The following is a 15,064-nucleotide window of genomic DNA, read 5'->3' as shown; positions in this document are numbered from 1 at the left end:
GCCGCGTCCTTGATGCAGGGAGGCCCTGAAGAAGTCACTTTTGCCTGTAGAGCGTTTCTCAGCTGGTAGGTTAGCCCTTGTCCAGTACTTGCAACCCTCTGCAGTTTGCATCAGGGCTGAATAGTGACCAGACAAGGGACTTCCGCATCTTATAGACGGACTGGGATAGGGAACAGCCAAACAAAGGCCTGCAAAAATCAGTTTTCTGACTGGCTTGTCTGAGGACTTTTCTCCCCACTCTCCTCTGTCCCTCCCCATTGACCTCTACTTCCCATCCTTTCTTCACCCTCCCACCCCCTGAAGCCCAGAGTTGTCTGCAGGGAGGACAAGGGCTTGAGGGGGTCCTGCCAGGGAGCTCCTAACTCTGGTAGCAGGACTTAGCTAATTTATGAATATTTAACTGATATCTACATTGCTGACTATCGTTGAAACCTATTAATTTATTCAGCAAATAACAATTGAGTGCCAGAGGTTTTCTAGGTTCTTGAGACAAGTCAAAGAACAAAAGAGACAAAATTGTCTGCCCTTATGTAGCTTATACTCCAATGGTAGGAGACAGATACTTAATAATAAACAGAACAAACAAATAATATGAAGTTAGAAGGTGACAAGTGCCATGAAGAAAAGAAAGGCACCAGAGAAGGCAGGCTGGGCATGTGTGTCAGGGAGGAGACATTATTTTGTAAAATAATTAATTGTAGCATTCCCATGATGGGATCCCCTGAGAATGCTACTTCAATGGGATGTTCATAGATGCCATAGAGGTGGGATGATGAATTGGCTCCATGGTCAAGATGTGTAAACTGAGTCAGGGGGGAGAAGTGAGAAGCAGAGATATTTTGGAGACTATGGTAGTAGCCACAAAAGACCAGGAAGGCCGGAAGCAGCCATGAGTGGAAATGGAAGTGAAAAGCCATGCAGGAGAGACATCCAAGGAGAGGAGAAGAAACAGCTTGCCCCTGGCTGAGCAGGGCAGAAGCATCAGAAAGAGGAATCAAGCTCTGTCTGGATGTTTCCACCTGTCTAGTTTTGAGTCTGGGTGACTATGAGAATGAATAGACTTGTAACTCAAATGTAGACATCAAGAGAGGCAGAATTGGGGAGCTTTAGAAGTCATGTTTTCATAAACATATAAGAATAATGTTACTAAAGTAGTGATGGATGAAAGCCATCAGAATAATAAAAAAAGTAGCAAGTGACAGCGGTTCCTGGGTGGCTCAGTTGGTTAAGTGTCTGACTTTGGCTCAGGTCATAATCTCACGATTCATGAGTTCAAGCCCTGCATTGGGCTACTCTGCTATCAGCACCCAGCCTGCTTCAGATCCTCTGCTCCCCCGCCCCCGCTCTTCTCCTGCTTGTGCTCTCTCTCTCAAAAATAAAACATTTAAAAAATGTTTTAACTAAAAAAAAGCAAGTAGCCAAATGACAGATACTAAGAAGTTATCAAGAGGTAGGAGAAAATATAGAAGAGTGCTATATCTCAGGAATATGGCAAGCAATGGTTTTAAACCAGTGCTTCTTCAACTCTGCTCCCATCAGGAATATCAGGGGAAAGTAGACATTCCAGTTCCCAGGCTGCCTCCCATGCCAGTTACATCAGAATCTCGGGGTGGAACCCAGGAATCAGTAGTTGTTAATGCTTTTTAGGTGATGGCAATTTGCAGTCAAAGGTGAGAAACAGTGTTTTAAGGCAGGAAGAATGGATAACAGCTGCAGAGAGCTGAAGATGAATGAGAGTTGAAAAAAGGTGGTTGACTCTGGGAAGTAGGAGAGAGCTGATGGCCCTTTCTGGAATGGATTGCTACTTAAAGTGTAATGTAACCCACAAATGTGACATCATCTGGGAGCTTTTTAGAAATGTAGAACCCAGCCCCACCTTAGCCCCCTTCAGTCCAAATCTGCACTTTAACAAAATTCCCAGGTATTTAACAAATACTAATGCTTGGGGCCCCATTCCAGTCTAACTAAATCAGAATCTCAGGGTTGGGGTCCAGGAATCAGTATTTAAAACAAACAAACAAACAACACCTTCCCTGTGATTTTAACATTTATTGAGCATTGAGAACCATTGGTCCGGAGCAGTGTTTCTCAGACTTTAATGTGTATATGAATCACATCCATCTTACTAAAATGCAGATTCTGGGTCAGTGGGGCGGGTCCTGCATTCTGCATTTGAGACAACTCCCAGGTGAGGACGGTGGAGCTGGTTCACAGACCACACTTAAAGTAACAAGGCTGTGGAGCAGTGGTTCTCATGGTGTCCCTGAATAAGGACTCCAGTAGCACCTGAGAACTTGTTAGAAATAAAATTCTCAGCCCAAATCCAGACTCAGTGAAAACTTCAGGGTTGAGATCTAGAAATTCATGTTTTAACAAGTCATCCAGGCATTATAGTAACTGAGCAATGATTAAATGGCATATATAGGTTTATTACTTACACCCCTTGCCCTCCCCCCCCCCCCCAGAAATTGGTGGTAAATGGAATAAAAGAGCTAGACACTTGTTATTCAATAAGACAAAATTTCTCCAAAGTGGTTGGAAGAAGGCATATCAAAATTCCCTTAGTGTTGTCAAATATCCACCGTGTCCAGGACCTGTCACTTGCTTTTTCCCTGCTCCCCAGTTGGAACCACTCTGCGGCAACCTCTCTAAGGGTGTTGTCAAGGCCAAGGGAGTTCTGAGCAGGTGAGAAGCCAGATGGAAAGGGGTTCTCAGAGGAGGAAGATGAAAACCACACTTGTGAGGGAAGGAGTTTGGAAGGAGGAAGGTGTGGGTATAGATAAGGACAAGTTTGCAGGTGGAGAGAAAAGTATGCTAAAAGAGCTAAAATAAAAATAGCGGCCATCATTGACCATCTATCTGTCAGCCATTTATTTGTTTTACACTCATTCACTCAGACCCTCACAAAAACCCTACAGGGTAGATTGCCAGTCTATTTTTGCTGCTTAACAAGTAAAGAAATTTACGCCAAAATGGGTTTAGTAACTTCCCTGAGATCACGTGGGTAGTAAATGACAGACCTGAGATTTGGATCTTGGTCTTTCTGGCAATATTCTTTTCACCCTACCATGTTGGGGTAGAGAGAGATTGGGAAAATTGAGGGAGTTTTTGCTATGTGACCTATTTTTGTCAGTGGAATGGGCATTAAAATGAAAGCCCAGGCTTTGAAGTGTCAGGGCACAGGTGAACTGAGTGGGATAAGGAGTTAGAGTTTACCTTTTCAGGATTATAGTCAGACCTTTATCATTAATTATGTGATTTTCTATTTTGGCCTTTCTTCTGTTTTTTATTTATAAAATAAAGAATTTGGATTTTCTGGACTCTAGGTTCTAGGTATTTACAAAATCCCACAGTTTGAAGATTCTGCAAGTGTGGAATGCAACCTAGCATTACAAAATGAATTAAGAACTGCTGAGCAGCACTGGGGAACCCTTTGAGGTCAATAACATGGCTCTGGAGTGCACAGAGTCCCCAGAGTTGGGTGACTTGTTCCTGTTAATCAGTGAAAGGGTTAAAGATGTTAGCTGGAGAGGAGATGATTACCAGAGAAATGTCCAATATGACTTTGAGGACACGAGGCTGGCCCAGAGCTGGAGATTGGAGTGGTAAATAGGGTAGGTCAAGGAGCATAAGCAGCCCTAGTGTGCTGAAATGCATGCTGTGGGAATCCAGGCTACAGATGGGAGTAAATTTTATTTTTTGGTAAAGTGATAAATGATAAAGACTGAATGAGGACAAATGAGCAGGTCACTTCTACGTTTCAGGCAATGGATCACAACTTTTGAATTAAAATGTTACAACCTCTGCATAGTTTTTCTCTATGAAACATGGAATCTCTCAATTCTTCTAAACATTCTTTCCTGGATCTTTGATTGCCACAACCTAATTCTGTTTGTTCACATGACTTCATTAGGATGATGAATATCATATCAGGTCTGTGGACATTCTTTTACCTTGACACTAAAACAACAGTGGTGACAAAAAAACAAGTTAAGGAATAATGGCTCTCCCTCTTCCATGGAATTACCCAAGACAGAGTAATAGAATCATCAGGTATTACCCTCAATTATTGTGAAACTTGTTCATCATGATTGTTTCTGATAACTCCATTATGGAAAAACATTTACCCTGAGTCTTCTTGGTTCTGGGAGAGAACCATTCTCATCTTAGTGTCTCTGTTGACACAGGCAAAACAAAGTGAGGAATTAAATGACATCTGAAAAATTTGACCCATGGCATCAACAAAATGGAAGTGTCGACCTTAAGATCCTTCTGTTTTTTGAACATTCATTTTGTTGTTTGTTTCCTTCTTCTATCTCTCCATCATCCCACCCCCCCCCCCATCAGTTCTTTGGCTAATTACCTTATGTTTTCATTGATTTATTCATCAAATATTTGTTGATATCTACTCTGCCAGCTGCTATACTAGACACTGGAGATTTAACAGATTTAGTGAGAGAGATGTTGAACTTTCACTTGGCTTTAACAGTGTAATGAAGAAGATATATTAAATAAGTAATTATAATGAAATGATGAGGGTTATTGTAAGGCAAATACAGGATATTCTTACAGTGTTAGGCAGGTGTAAAACCAACTCTAAGTTTTGTAGGAGACCTCTCTGAAAAAGAAACAGAAATTAATTATGAAGGACAAGTAGATATTATGGATAATGTGTATGTGAGGTACAGGATATGTATGTATTTTAAACCAAGAGAAGAATATTTGCAATAGTCTGGATGTGAGAGAGAGCATAGCATATCACTGGAAGTAATTTAGTAATGCTAGACCATAAAGTAGAAATTGTGGAATAGAGACAAATTATGCTACAGGGTAGGTAGGGATGAGACCATGTATGGCCTTCTTCATTGCAGCTTGGGGTTGATATGATCAGATTTGTGTTGAGAGAATCACTTTGGCTACAGTATGGAGAATGAATGGCAGATGTCAGAAGTGGAGAGAAGAAATTTATGTTTCCAGCTATGAGGATTAAATAGGATCTGAAATTATGCTTCCCCTATAAACAATGACAAAACTGGACAAAATATAAGAGACAACTATTTTCAGATATTATCCAACAGGCAGCACAGGATTGTAATCCCTGAGAGAAGGGAAACAAATGATGTAAGCCCTACCATCGTTAAAGCTTTCTACATGGAGGTAATTTCCAGTCTTAGGTGCAGGAAGCAGGAGCTCAAATATAGGTCAGCAATTTTTCGGAGTTGAGAAAGAGATCAAAGTTTCAGGAAGCAATCTGCATAAAAGTTCCCTTGAGTCTTTGGCTGAGTATCAGTATCAATACACACATGCATAGGGTGAACCCTGTAAAGCCAAGGAAGAACAAATCTCAAAGAAAACACTGTCAATACGAATAATACAAGTAATTTCCATAGCTCAAACAGAGCTGCAAATTGTCCTAATTCCCTTCAGCCAAAGAGGAGAGATTTTATTAAATAGTTGTGGTATTTAACAGGGACCCCAAAAGAATGATGCCTTAGGAATAGCATAAACTCAGCTCCAGAGTAAAAGCTACGTTATACCCACCCTAAAAGAACATGATAATAAGCCTCAAAAGATTAAGCCAATTTACAAATAACTTCACTGTCTACCAACAAAGCCCAGCAGTCCTAAAAGCAATACAAAATCTAGCATTGGACAGCATTCAATTCAAAGTGTCCAGCAATCATTAAACAATTACTAGACATACAAAGGAAGTGGAAACTGTGACCCATAAACCAAGAAAAATAAATAGAAACACACATAGCAATAAGAGAGATAATGGAATTAGCAGACAAGAACAGTAAATTATTATAAATATGACCCAGAGTATAAAGAAAAACATAAGATGTAATGAGGAAATAGAAATTATAAGGAAAAAAGAAAAGCATTGCAAATCATGTGCTTCTATCTTAAGAAGCTAGAAAGACAAAAAGCAAATTAAGCCTGAAACAAGTAGAAGAAAGGAAAGAGAAGGCCCATACAATTGAAAAAAAAAAAATAGAGAAAACAAAATGAAACCAAAAGTTGGTATTTTGAAAAATCAATAAAACTGTTAAAATGGGAGGTAGACTGATGGGCAAAAAGTGGCATTACCACAGATATTATTGATATTAAAAGAATACAGAAATTTTTTGAAAATCATATCAATAAATTAGAAAACTTAGGTGAAAAGGGAAAATTCTTTGAAAGTTTACTAAAACTTACTCAAGAAATAGGAAATCTGAGGAGTCCTATCTGCATTAAGGAAACTGAGTTACTAATTAAAAACTTTCAAACACAAACACACACACACTGGACCCAGATAATTATAATGGTGTATTCTATTCAAATTTAAGAAAGAAACACCATTTCTATACAAAATCATTCAGGAAAGAGAGAAGAGGGGGCCACTTTACAAATAATTTTTGAGACCAGGTTTGCTTCTCTACCAAAACTAGATAAAGGAATGACAAAAAAAAGAGAAACTAAAGACCAGTATACCACACAGACATGACTGTAAAAACCCTTACAATATATTAGCAAGTAGAATTCAATAATGTACAAAATGATGTTATGCCCATTTGGGATAAAAACTCGCAGCAAACTAGCAGTAGAAGGGAACTTCTTCAACCTGATAGAGTATTCTTGAAAACCTAACAGTTAACATGATTATTTCTGAAAACTGAATGATTTCTTACTAAATTTTGGCAAGGATGCCCACTCTCACCATTTATGTTCAATATTAGAGGTTCTAGTCACTGCAAAAAGGCAAGAAAAACAAATAAATGACACATACATTGTAAAGGAAGAAAGAATTCTCTATCTGCTAACAATGTGATTGTATTCAAAGAAAAAAATTTTTTAATTTATTTATTTTGTGTGTGTGAGAGAGAGAGAGAGCAATCAGAGAGGGGCCCAGAGGGAGGGAGAGAGAGGATCCCAAGCAGGCTCCGTGCTGTCAGCACAGGGCTCAAACTCATGAACCATGAGATCATGACCTGAGCCAAAACTAAAAGTCAGATACTTAATAGACTGAGCCACCCAGGTGCCCCCATGTTCAAAGAAAATCTTAAGAAATCTACAAAAAGCTACCAGAACTAATAAGTTTTAGCAAGGATGCAGAATACAAAACCAGTCTAAAAAATCAGTTGTACTTTTATATACTAGCAATGGACAGTTGTAAGTTGAAATTAAAAAATACCAAATACAAGGGGTCAAAGAGGATGAAATACATAGGGATAAGTTTAACAAAATAAGTGCAGCATCTTTACAATAAAAACTGTCAAACATCACTCAGAGAAATTAAAAAAAGATTTAATAGTGAAAAGAGATACCAGATTCATGGGTGGGAAGATTCAATATTTGTAGGATAGCTGTTCTCTGCAAAGTGATCTATTCAACACAATGCCAATTAAATTTTAGCAGGATTTTTTTTTTTTTGGTAAAAGTTTCCAACCAGATTCTAAAATGTTTTTAAATTTTTTATTTATTTTGAGAGAGAGACAGAGACAGCACAAGCAGGGGAGGTGCAGAGAGACAAGGAGAGAGAGATTCCCAAGCAGGCTCCACACTGTCAGCACAGAGGCCAATGCAGGGCTCAAACTTACAAATTGTTGAGATCATGACCTGGGCAGAAATTGAGTTGGACACTTAACTGACTGAGCCACCCAGGTGCCCCCAGATTCTAAAATTTTTATGGGAATGCAAAACCTATAAAATTCCTGGAAAAAATGTAGATGAAAATCTTTACATCTTTGAGGTAGGCAAAGATTTCTTAGGACACAAAAAGCATGAACTATAAAAGAAAATTTTGATAAATTGACTTCCATCAAAACTAAAATCTTCTGCTTTTTGAAAAATATTCTCACGAATATAAATGTTCATATCAAAGACTGGGAGAACATGTTTACAATACATATATCTGCCAAAGTAATTGTACCTAAACCACATTAAAAACTTATAACTCAAATAAACAAACAAAAACCTTATAACTCAATTATAAGTAGACACATAACCCAGTTTTTAAAATGGGCAATATGTTTGAAAAACACTTAACAAAGAAAGATATATAAATAGCTAATAGTCACATAAAAAGGTGCTCAACATCTTTAGCCATTAGGGAATTGTAAATTTAAACCACAATAAGGTATCAATATACACATTTCAGAATAGCTAAAATTGGAAAGATTGACAATGCCAAATGTTGGTAAGGATGTTGGCAACTGGATTTTTTTTTTTTTTTTGAGAGAGAGAGAGAGAGAGCACAAGCAAGCAGGGGAGGGGCAGAGGGACAGGAAGAGAGAGAATCTTAAGCAGCCTCCATGACCAGCATGGAGTCCGACTTGGGGCTTGATCTCACAAATGTGAGATCATGATCTGAGCCAAAATCAAGAGTCAGGTGCTTAACTGACTGAGCCACCCAGGCACCTCAGTAACTGGAATTTTTATACATTGCTGGTCAAATGCAACATGTTACATCCACTTTTGAAAACAGTTGGCAGTTTCTTATGAAGTTAAAAATATATGTAGCATATGATTCAGCAGTTCTGTGTATTTACCCATTGGAAATTAAAACATGTCTACACAAAGACTAATACATGAATGTTGGTAGCAAATGTATTCACAATAGCCAAAAAACTGGAAATGACTTTTGTGTCCATAAAGAAAGAATGAATAAACAATGTGGCATTTCCATACAATGGATTTATTAGGATGGGGCATAAGGGAAAATTTGGGGTGATGGAAATGTTTTACATCTTTATAGTGGTGGTGGTGAGTCCACGGAGGTATAGATTTGTCAAAACTCATTGAAATGTATGACCAAATAGGTGTGCTGTATTTTCTATAAACTGTATCCTAATAAAGGTGTTTGTTGTTGCTGTTGTTGGTGGTGGTGGTTTGTTTTTAAATGGATGGAAGGAACCAGTTAGGGGATTGTAGCTGTGTCCAGGTTGGAGATGACAGTGGCCTGGATTAGAGGGGTGAAGGTGGGATGGAGATATGAGACAAGAAGTGTATGGATTTGAAAGATGTTGGGAAGTGAAAGAATTTTGCATTCCCCTTTTATTATATGAACACATCTGATATTTTAAAAATGGAGACGTCAGAGTGAAGGGAAGGTTTTTGGAATATTTGGTGGGGATGAACAGAGAATTTATTCAAGAAATAGACAGTGATCTTTACTGATGATTACACTGATTTCTGAAAGTCCCAATGATGGAGTTTCAGAGACCTATGTGCATGAAACTGCTAGGAAATGTCAAGTACACCAACATATATGGAAAAACGGGTAATTCTATATTATTCATATATGACATATACACATTTATCTATTATTTATTATAATAGACAATGCCATGTAGATTTTTATGTAATCAAATTACTTTTCTTTACACTGTGGAACAAGGAATTAATGACTCTCTTGTCATGTATCCATATAGAGCAAGGATTCCATTTAGAATCTCCCTGTAGATTCTTCAAATTCTGTATGCCATAATGAGGGAAATTGGTTATATATGCTGGAAAAATTTGTATAGAACAACTTATAATAAATATTGAGAGATCAAAAATTCATGTTTGTAAGGAGAATTATAGAGGAAGTAAAGATTGCTCTCAAAGTTGTAAAATATGTAATTTTCAAGTTTTAGATACTCCTTAAGGAAAATTTGAAAGTACAGAAAAGCAAAGAGATAAGAATTCAAATTACTCATAATCCCATCATCCAAACAACTTCTATTATCATTTTGTTTTATTTCTTTCTGAGCCTTTCTTTCTTTAATGCTTGGTCCAACAAAATAGTTATAATAATAGTGGCCACACAATTTTATAGCCTATTTTTTCCTATCAACATTTTAATCTAGCCTATTGATTTATTTGTTTATCATACAATTATTCATTCAACAAATATTTATTGAAAGTTTACTATGGGGGTGCCTGAGTGTCTCAGTTAGTTAAGCGTCTGACTTTTGATTTTGGCTCAGGTCATGATCTCATAGTTGTGAGGTTGAGCCCCACATCAGGCTCTGTGCTGGGCATGGAGCCTGCTTGAGATTCTCTCTCTCCCTCTCCCTCTGCCCCTCCCCTGCTTGCACTCTCTCTCACTCTTTCTCCCAAAAATAAATAAAATTAATTAAAAAAAAAGTTTGTTGTGTCCCCAGTAATAATGAAAAACAAACAAAAAAGACACAAAAAAGACAAAAACAAACAAAAAACTTTCCAGTGTAGTAGAAAGAGAGTATTAAACAAGTACACAATAACAACAACAAAATAAATGGGCAACTAAAAATTGTTTCCAGAAAGGAAACAAGTAGGTCATTATGAGAGAATAACTGGGGGCTGGGGCAGGTAATAAACTAGGTTGGGAAATCAGGAAAGGCTGGTTTGAGAGGGTAAATTGAGGTGGAAATAGGAAGGATGTATAGAACTGGCAAGTTGATGAGTGAGGGGGAAGCACTCCAGGCAGAGGGCATGGCAGGAGGGATATGAGAGAGGAAGATGGGATCAGTGAATCTGGAGCACAGAGTGTGATGGGGAGAGTGACCTCAAAGGAGACCAGATTTCTAGGCAAGAGTGTGAAGATGCAGGGCTTCCACAGTCTGGCTAAGAAGTTTGCGGTGTTTTCTATGAGCCATAGGGACCCATTGATGAGCTTTAAAAGGAGGAATGCAGATGAGCGGAAATAAGATTGGTTAGGTTGGCATAGCAGTTGTCTTTGTGAAGAATGGGGTGGCTTCAAGTAGCGTGGTACAGTGGAGAAGAAAAAAATGAGTGGATTTGAGAAATATTTTGCAGGTAGAACTTTGTAAGTCAAAGATACCACGTACCGGGAATTTCACACAGTTCTGCCTAATAATAGGATTTAGTGTTGCACTGGATGTGGGGGACAAGGAAAAGGGGACTATGAGGGATGATTCCATTTTATCAGCTTAAGTAAGCTGGCAGATCCAGGGGCCACTGAAGTGGGGAAAATTGGAGGACCAGATGTGGTGGCCAAGGAGGTCAGCTCCTATCATGCATTCAACTCCTCTCCCATTGTGTAACAGAAACATAGTTCCAGGAACTGACTCCAGCTCTGGGGGTCTTTAGTGATTAGTCTAGGCCAGTCTTGATTTTCCCATTTTTCCTTCTGATGGCTGGCTCAGAAACTCAGTCTTAGCTTGTCTGAATATGCTCTGGGCATTGTGCGTGGTCCAGTGGTGAGTACATGACCTAAATTGTTTCAGTCAGACTGAAGGGAAGGACTTTTATTCCATTAGTGAGATTTTTGTTCATAAAATTTCTACAACATTTCTATTTTTTTTTTATAAGAGGATTCCCAGAAGTAGGAATAGTGAATCAAAGGGCTTGAATGCTTTAAAGACTTTTGATATGTGTCATTAAATTGCTTTGGAAAACAAGTGTTCCAATGAATGCTCACATCAGCAATGTATGAAAATGCCCACTACGTTATACTTTCACAGCATTGGTATCCTCATTAAAAACAATCTTAGCTAATTTGTTTGGCAACAAATATATTTTGTTTATAATTGCCCTGATTTTATTAATAATATGATTGAACATTTTCCCATAAGATTGTTTTTAAAATGGCTAGCCAAAAGAGCATTAACTCCAAAATTTAAAACATTTTTGGGGTGGCTGTGTGGCTCAGTCAGTTAAGCATCCAACTCCGGCTCAGGTCATAATCTCGCAGCTCATGAGTTTGAGCCCCCTCCCTTCAGATTCTGTGTCTCCCTCTCTCTCTGCCCCTCTCCTGCTCATACTCTCTCTCTCTCTCTTTCTCTCTCTCTCAAAACAAATAAAACATTAAAATTTTTTTTAAAAATAAAAAGTAAAACATTTTCCTCTGGTACTATCTCAAAGAATGCTTCAGAATATCTTTGTAGGAAACAACTTGTTATATTGTCCATTTACCTTACCACACACTCCTCTTGAATTGTATCTGAAATACTGATTATTTCTACCACCTAGATTTCCTAGCATAAGGGATAGATTATGTGACCGTGTAAGCAAAATCAGTATATAAGTCAGTTTCACAGCTGTCAAACTTTATTCACAGCATTAAGGAATTGAAATTACATTTTTTCCCTGTTGGAAAATTGAATGCCAAATTTGCAAGACGATGCAAACAAGATTTCACTTTGTTGCCCACCTCCTCATTTGCACCACTCAGGAATGTATTCTTTGCATTCTATATGGCCTACAAAGTGAAGATTCTTATTGTGATCTGAATTATTATACATGTGGAACAGAGAAATAAGATATGCGAACCAAGCTGTCATTCTGTTTTTAATCCTCAGAGTTTTTGTTTGTTTCATTTATTTTTGTTTCCTTGCAAATTTAATACAATAAAAAGAAACAACTTAATTCATACATTAGTTTTAATATTGTTTTTCACAATTAGGAGTCTATCCTCTGAGTTTATAGTATGCGGACACATCTAATCATACATATAATTAAGAGAATTTTTCTGGAAGAGCTATAAAAATCTATTTTCTATAATTTATCCTGATTCCAACATCAAAGGCATCAGAAGAAGCAGCAAGAACTAACGCTCCCTTCTTAGCTTCTCGTGGTTCAAGATGGAATTTTACATGGAATCAGATAATGGCTCTTATCTCTATTCTCCTTGTTCCAATACTGTGGTGATCTGCTTCTGTTTATACTACTCATGTGCTTTTATTTTATGCTATCTTGTAGTAGTATTTGATTGTGTATATTTTATTAAATTCTATGTCCTTTGTGAGCAGAGACTTGTTTCTGACATCTAGTTAACTCTCCAGAACTTGGGTTTGCTCTAACTTTCCGGTGCTGCCAATTATTATCCCAGTTAATAAAAGTCTTGTCTGCGTCCTCTAAAAGTTGTTCTAACCGACAAAGCAAAGTTTTCTGAGAAAAAGCTAGAACTGGGATCCAACTTGTCAGCCTTCGAGGTTTACATCACCATTTGGTGAGTTGCCTGAAAAAATAAAGTTTGTTCAAAGAACTGACACAGCTTCTAGAACAGCAAAGGGGCACACGCTGAGAGACTTTGGGTGGTTTCTGACAGCTTGATCAGGCACGTCCCTTCCTTGCAGAGACTATGTTGATCCATAAGTGTATTGTCTTTGTTTTGCATGGATATCTTCTAGATTAGAAATTCATGAACATGGAAGTCATGACCCTTCCCCCAAGGGGAAGGAGATACCAGGTAGATATAACTCCCCATGCCACCCGTACTATCTTAGACTCTTTCATCTATACCTTATTTCTTCCTTGGATATTAAACTGCTCACTTTCTTGTAACCTCTTTAGGAAGAATATGACAGAAATGACTTCTTCCCCTCCCACAGTCACTTGATGGCATGTTTTCTGGTTCTTCCATCCCCCTCCCCCATTTCCCCCCACAGAGATTCAAAATCTGAACCACAGTGATATCACCCTACTCTAAATTTCTCAGTAAATGTGTGGTCAGTTTAAAAAACAACAAATCCTCAATCTGCTTAAAAGCCTCATTTGAAATTTGCCATTTCACCCCAGATATATTAATGCATGAATTCATTTAAGTCTTATTTATTTATAGTCATGGAGCTAGGAGTAGAATGTTCATTATTCAAAGCCACCAGGATTTCATTGAAAATCTGCATCCCTTCCTCCTTTCACACTTTTACTATGTAGGCTTGGAAGTGAAGAAATATGTTCAATAGCATGGTTTGTCGTTCACTTTTTATTTTTTCTTTCTAATAGGCAGCATTGTATAGTGAGAATTGGTCAGTCAGAACTGGCCTTCAGTGCTAGTCCTGTATGGAATAACTGGAATGACCTCTGACAACTTATATCTGAATGATCTTGCCTTATGTAAAATGGAGACAATGCTCAGGTTCCCATAGGATTGTACGAGAACAAGTGGGGTAGCATATGTACGTACTATGCCTATGCCTAGCACAGTGCTCTAAGTTCCAATAAATAGGGACTCCCTTTTTAGCTCTTTCTCTTCCTCATTTCCTTCTTCTTCATTAACAGTGAACCATCCCAAATCCGGATAGTCTTGGTATAGAGCAAACACAGTGAACACATATACTGCAACGGGATAATAACAAGTGGACTGTAGGTAAAACCTTGCTTGGCAGGCATTATTCCCTGCCTCAACTTGCTTTACCGAGCCTGCTTTACAAACACTCCCAGTGAGATGCAAACTTCAGATTGATCCTCCAACTCTGTCATTATCTAGACTCAAACTGCTTATCCAACTCTGCCTCGTCTCATTTGGATTTCTTCCAACCATTCAGGCAGCATCTTCACTGAGGCTTGAATTTGAGCCCTGCACAGGACTGTCCTGTATGTTGGCATATGTTGCCAGTAATGCCAGAAATTCGTCACTTCTCTGTTTCTTCAAGTCCTTATTCCTCCTTTCAGGTCAAATCCAAATCTTGCCTTGAACAAGTCACTCCTAAACTGTCTTGTCCAGGACTGTCCAGCAAAATGTAAGGTAAGCTGCATATGTAACTTGAAGTGTTCTAGTAGGCATATTTAAAAAATCAGGTGTCGGGGTGCCTGGGTGGCTCAGTCGGTTAAGCCTCCGACTTCGGCTCAGGTTATGATCTCGCGGCCCATGAGTTCGAGCCCCGCGTCGGGCTCTGTGCTGACTGCTCAGAGCCTGGAGCCTATTTCAGATTCTGAGTCTTCCTCTCTCTCTGACTCTCCCCCATTCATGCTCTGTCTCTCTCTGTCTCAAAAATAAATAAATGTTAAAAAAATTAAAAAAAATAAAAAATCAGGTGCAATTATTAATTTCAATGATGTTTTAATTTAATTCAGTATCTCAAAAATATTATATAAACTTACATCAATGAGATATTGTACATTTTTGTTTACTAGGTCTTCAAAATCTGATGTCTGTTTTACACTTACAGCACATTTCAGTTTGAACTTGCCATATTTCAAGTGCTAGTAGCAACATTGGAATGGCCACCGTATTAGACGGTACAGGGCTAATTTATCCGATCTTGTCCATCTTTGTAATCCTGTGTCACTCAGAGTTTACACCATACATTTTAACTTTTAACTTTATAAATATGACAACTTACAGTTTTGAAAACTTTGTCGTTTACAA

General features: G+C 38.2%; 1 long non-coding RNA gene across 1 annotated transcript in view; it reads left to right on the top strand.

Annotated features, from left to right (window-relative positions):
- LOC123381235 overlaps positions 1 to 14,536 on the top strand; it is a 296,498-nt gene extending 281,962 nt beyond the window's left edge. Inside the window, exon 4 of the long non-coding RNA XR_006588017.1 lies at positions 14,368 to 14,536. This is a non-coding gene — a long non-coding RNA (uncharacterized LOC123381235). The remainder of the gene's footprint in view (positions 1 to 14,367) is intronic.
- The last annotated feature ends 528 nt before the right edge of the window (positions 14,537 to 15,064 follow it).

The sequence above is a fragment of the Felis catus genome, chromosome D3 (genome assembly GCF_018350175.1).
Source record: "Felis catus isolate Fca126 chromosome D3, F.catus_Fca126_mat1.0, whole genome shotgun sequence".
In the NCBI taxonomy this organism is placed as follows: domain Eukaryota; kingdom Metazoa; phylum Chordata; class Mammalia; order Carnivora; family Felidae; genus Felis; species Felis catus.
Note: the sequence above shows the minus strand (reverse complement) of the source record. Positions and strands in the feature narration are given on the sequence as shown.